The sequence below is a fragment of the Phalangium opilio genome, unplaced genomic scaffold (genome assembly GCF_054372755.1).
Source record: "Phalangium opilio isolate 3A_F unplaced genomic scaffold, DU_Popi_V2 ptg000209l_1, whole genome shotgun sequence".
Lineage (NCBI taxonomy): Eukaryota > Metazoa > Arthropoda > Arachnida > Opiliones > Phalangiidae > Phalangium > Phalangium opilio.
Window position 1 is genome coordinate 13,102,501 of NW_028324217.1, and position 5,000 is coordinate 13,107,500.

The following is a 5,000-nucleotide window of genomic DNA, read 5'->3' on the forward strand; positions in this document are numbered from 1 at the left end:
CGTGCCGTTGGCTTTTTCATTTTTTTTTCCTCATTTAAATTTTAATAGATATGAAAAAAGCAAACATGTTTTCTTTTTGTTATTATTTTAAAAAGATGAAGGTTAATTTGTATCACTTAATTTAAATTCGAATTATTATCTAACACTCTCGGCAACGCCATATCACGCTGAAAACACCGGTTCTCGTCCGATAACCGAAGTTAAACAGCGTCGAGCGCAGTCAGTACTTGGGAACACTGCGTGCCGTTGGCTTTTTCACTTTTGTTTCCTCTTAAATTCCACCAGATATGAAAAAAAACATATCTTCTTCTTGTTATTGTTTTATAAAGATGAAGGTTAATTAAATTCAAATTATTAACTAGCACTCTCGGCAACGGCCATATTACGCTAAATACACCGGTTATCGTCCGATCACCGAAGTTAAGCAGCGTCGAACGCAGTCAGTACTTGGGAGGGAGACCACTTAGGAACAAGGCGTGCCGTTGGCTTTTTCACTTTTTTTTCCTCTTTTAAATTTTAATAGATATGAAAAAAGCAAACATGTTTTCTTTTTGTTATTGTTTTAAAAAGATGAAGGTTAATTTGTCTCACTTAATTTAAATTCGAATTATTAACTAGCACTCTCCGCAACGGCCATATCACACTGAAAACACCGGTTCTCGTCCAATCACCGAAGTTAAGCAGCGTCGAGCGCAGTCAGTACTTGGGAACACTGCGTGCCGTTGGCTTTTTCACTTTTGTTTCCTCTTAAATTCCACCAGATATGAAAAAAAACATATCTTCTTCTTGTTATTGTTTTATAAAGATGAAGGTTAATTAAATTCAAATTATTAACTAGCACTCTCGGCAACGGCCATATTACGCTAAATACACCGGTTATCGTCCAATCACCGAAGTTAAGCAGCGTCGAACGCAGTCAGTACTTGGGAGGGAGACCACTTAGGAACAAGGCGTGCCGTTGGCTTTTTCACTTTTTTTTCCTCTTTTAAATTTTAATAGATATGAAAAAAGCAAACATGTTTTCTTTTTGTTATTGTTTTAAAAAGATGAAGGTTAATTTGTCTCACTTAATTTAAATTCGAATTATTAACTAGCACTCTCCGCAACGGCCATATCACACTGAAAACACCGGTTCTCGTCCGATCACCGAAGTTAAGCAGCGTCGAGCGCAGTCAGTACTTGGGAACACTGCGTGCCGTTGGCTTTTTCACTTTTGTTTCCTCTTAAATTCCACCAGATATGAAAAAACAAACATATCTTCTTTTTGTTATTGTTTTATAAAGATGAAGGTTAATTAAATTCAAATTATTAACTAGCACTCTCGGCAACGGCCATATCACGCTGAAAACACCGGTTCTCGTCCGATCACCGAAGTTAAACAGCGTCGAGCGCAGTCAGTACTTGGGAGGGAGACCACTTAGGAACAAGGCGGTCCGTTGGCTTTTTCACTTTTTTTCCTCTTTTAAATTTTAATAGATATGAAAAAAGCAAACATGTTATCTTTTTGTTATTGTTTTAAAAAGATGAAGTTTAATTTGTCTCACTTAATTTAAATTCGAATTATTAACTAGCACTCTCGGCAACGGCCATATAACGTTGAAAACACCGGTTCTCTTCCGATCACCGAAGTTAAGCAGGGTCGAGCGCAGTCACTACTTGGGAACACTGCGTGCCGGTGGCTTTTTCACTTTTGTTTCCTCTTAAATTCCACCAGATATGATAAAACAAACATATCTTCTTTTTGTTATTGTTTTATAAAGATGAAGGTTAATTAAATTCAAATTATTAACTAGCACTCTCGGCAACGGCCATATCACGCTTAATACACCGGTTGTCGTCCGATCCCCGAAGTTAAGCAGCGTCGAGCGCAGTCAGAACTTGGGAGGGAGACCACTTAGGAACATGGCGTGCCGTTGGCTTTTCCATTTTTTTTTTCCTCTTTTAAATTTTAATAGATATGAAAAAAGCAAACATGTTTTCTTTTTGTTATTATTTTAAAAAGATGAAGGTTAATTTGTCTCACTTAATTTAAATTCGAATTATTATCTAACACTCTCGGCAACGCCATATCTCGCTGAAAACACCGGTTCTCGTCCGATAACCGAAGTTAAACAGCGTCGAGCGCAGTCAGTACTTGGGAACACTGCGTGCCGTTGGCTTTTTCACTTTTGTTTCCTCTTAAATTCCACCAGATATGAAAAAAAACATATCTTCTTCTTGTTATTGTTTTATAAAGATGAAGGTTAATTAAATTCAAATTATTAACTAGCACTCTCGGCAACGGCCATATTACGCTAAATACACCGGTTATCGTCCGATCACCGAAGTTAAGCAGCGTCGAGCGCAGTCAGTACTTGGGAGGGAGACCACTTAGGAACAAGGCGTTCCGTTGGCTTTTCCACTTTTTTTCCTCTTTTAAATTTTAATAGATATGAAAAAAGCAAACATGTTATCTTTTTGTTATTGTTTTAAAAAGATGAAGGTTAATTTGTCTCACTTAATTTAAATTCGAATTATTAACTAGCACTCTCGGCAACGGCCATATAACGTTGAAAACACCGGTTCTCGTCCGATCACCGAAGTTAAGCAGGGTCGAGCGCAGTCACTACTTGGGAACACTGCGTGCCGGTGGCTTTTTCACTTTTGTTTCCTCTTAAATTCCACCAGATATGAAAAAACAAACATATCTTCTTTTTGTTATTGTTTTATAAAGATGAAGGTTAATTAAATTCAAATTATTAACTAGCACTCTCGGCAACGGCCATATCACGCTTAATACACCGGTTATCGTCCGATCCCCGAAGTTAAGCAGCGTCGAGCGCAGTCAGAACTTGGGAGGGAGACCACTTAGGAACACTGCGTGCCGTTGGATTTTTCACTTTTTTTTCCTCTTTTAAATTCCAATAGATATGAATAAAAGCAAACATATTTTCTTTTGGTTATTGTTTTAAAAAGATGAAGGTTAATTTGTCTCACTTAATTTAAATTCGAATTATTAACTAGCACTCTCCGCAACGGCCATATAACGTTGAAAACACCGGTTCTCGTCCGATCACCGAAGTTAAGCAGGGTCGAGCGCAGTCACTACTTGGGAACACTGCGTGCCGTTGGCTTTTTCACTTTTGTTTCCTCTTAAATTCCACCAGATATGAAAAAAAACATATCTTCTTCTTGTTATTGTTTTATAAAGATGAAGGTTAATTAAATTCAAATTATTAACTAGCACTCTCGGCAACGGCCATATTACGCTAAATACACCGGTTATCGTCCGATCACCGAAGTTAAGCAGCGTCGAACGCAGTCAGTACTTGGGAGGGAGACCACTTAGGAACAAGGCGTGCCGTTGGCTTTTTCACTTTTTTTTCCTCTTTTAAATTTTAATAGATATGAAAAAAGCAAACATGTTTTCTTTTTGTTATTGTTTTAAAAAGATGAAGGTTAATTTGTCTCACTTAATTTAAATTCGAATTATTAACTAGCACTCTCCGCAACGGCCATATCACACTGAAAACACCGGTTCTCGTCCGATCACCGAAGTTAAGCAGCGTCGAGCGCAGTCAGTACTTGGGAACACTGCGTGCCGTTGGCTTTTTCACTTTTGTTTCCTCTTAAATTCCACCAGATATGAAAAAAAACATATCTTCTTCTTGTTATTGTTTTATAAAGATGAAGGTTAATTAAATTCAAATTATTAACTAGCACTCTCGGCAACGGCCATATTACGCTAAATACACCGGTTATCGTCCGATCACCGAAGTTAAGCAGCGTCGAACGCAGTCAGTACTTGGGAGGGAGACCACTTAGGAACAAGGCGTGCCGTTGGCTTTTTCACTTTTTTTTCCTCTTTTAAATTTTAATAGATATGAAAAAAGCAAACATGTTTTCTTTTTGTTATTGTTTTAAAAAGATGAAGGTTAATTTGTCTCACTTAATTTAAATTCGAATTATTAACTAGCACTCTCCGCAACGGCCATATCACACTGAAAACACCGGTTCTCGTCCGATCACCGAAGTTAAGCAGCGTCGAGCGCAGTCAGTACTTGGGAACACTGCGTGCCGTTGGCTTTTTCACTTTTGTTTCCTCTTAAATTCCACCAGATATGAAAAAACAAACATATCTTCTTTTTGTTATTGTTTTATAAAGATGAAGGTTAATTAAATTCAAATTATTAACTAGCACTCTCGGCAACGGCCATATCACGCTGAAAACACCGGTTCTCGTCCGATCACCGAAGTTAAACAGCGTCGAGCGCAGTCAGTACTTGGGAGGGAGACCACTTAGGAACAAGGCGTTCCGTTGGCTTTTCCACTTTTTTTCCTCTTTTAAATTTTAATAGATATGAAAAAAGCAAACATGTTATCTTTTTGTTATTGTTTTAAAAAGATGAAGGTTAATTTGTCTCACTTAATTTAAATTCGAATTATTAACTAGCACTCTCGGCAACGGCCATATAACGTTGAAAACACCGGTTCTCGTCCGATCACCGAAGTTAAGCAGGGTCGAGCGCAGTCACTACTTGGGAACACTGCGTGCCGGTGGCTTTTTCACTTTTGTTTCCTCTTAAATTCCACCAGATATGAAAAAACAAACATATCTTCTTTTTGTTATTGTTTTATAAAGATGAAGGTTAATTAAATTCAAATTATTAACTAGCACTCTCGGCAACGGCCATATCACGCTTAATACACCGGTTGTCGTCCGATCCCCGAAGTTAAGCAGCGTCGAGCGCAGTCAGAACTTGGGAGGGAGACCACTTAGGAACATGGCGTGCCGTTGGCTTTTTCATTTTTTTTTCCTCATTTAAATTTTAATAGATATGAAAAAAGCAAACATGTTTTCTTTTTGTTATTATTTTAAAAAGATGAAGGTTAATTTGTATCACTTAATTTAAATTCGAATTATTATCTAACACTCTCGGCAACGCCATATCACGCTGAAAACACCGGTTCTCGTCCGATAACCGAAGTTAAACAGCGTCGAGCGCAGTCAGTACTTGGGA

The 5,000-nt window shown here is 37.9% G+C and overlaps 11 pseudogenes; all 11 read left to right on the plus strand.

Moving 5' to 3' along the window:
• The first annotated feature begins 369 nt into the window (after window positions 1-369).
• On the plus strand, window positions 370-488 carry LOC149620044 (5S ribosomal RNA; annotated as a pseudogene).
• Window positions 489-845: 357 nt separating this feature from the next.
• On the plus strand, window positions 846-964 carry LOC149620045 (5S ribosomal RNA; annotated as a pseudogene).
• A 137-nt stretch (window positions 965-1,101) lies between these two features.
• Window positions 1,102-1,204, plus strand: LOC149620046 (5S ribosomal RNA; annotated as a pseudogene).
• Window positions 1,205-1,323: 119 nt separating this feature from the next.
• Window positions 1,324-1,442, plus strand: LOC149620047 (5S ribosomal RNA; annotated as a pseudogene).
• Window positions 1,443-2,276: 834 nt separating this feature from the next.
• Window positions 2,277-2,395, plus strand: LOC149620048 (5S ribosomal RNA; annotated as a pseudogene).
• Window positions 2,396-2,753: 358 nt separating this feature from the next.
• LOC149620049 (5S ribosomal RNA) lies at window positions 2,754-2,872 on the plus strand (annotated as a pseudogene).
• A 358-nt stretch (window positions 2,873-3,230) lies between these two features.
• Window positions 3,231-3,349, plus strand: LOC149620050 (5S ribosomal RNA; annotated as a pseudogene).
• A 137-nt stretch (window positions 3,350-3,486) lies between these two features.
• On the plus strand, window positions 3,487-3,589 carry LOC149620051 (5S ribosomal RNA; annotated as a pseudogene).
• A 117-nt stretch (window positions 3,590-3,706) lies between these two features.
• LOC149620052 (5S ribosomal RNA) lies at window positions 3,707-3,825 on the plus strand (annotated as a pseudogene).
• Window positions 3,826-3,962: 137 nt separating this feature from the next.
• Window positions 3,963-4,065, plus strand: LOC149620053 (5S ribosomal RNA; annotated as a pseudogene).
• Window positions 4,066-4,184: 119 nt separating this feature from the next.
• On the plus strand, window positions 4,185-4,303 carry LOC149620054 (5S ribosomal RNA; annotated as a pseudogene).
• The last annotated feature ends 697 nt before the right edge of the window (window positions 4,304-5,000 follow it).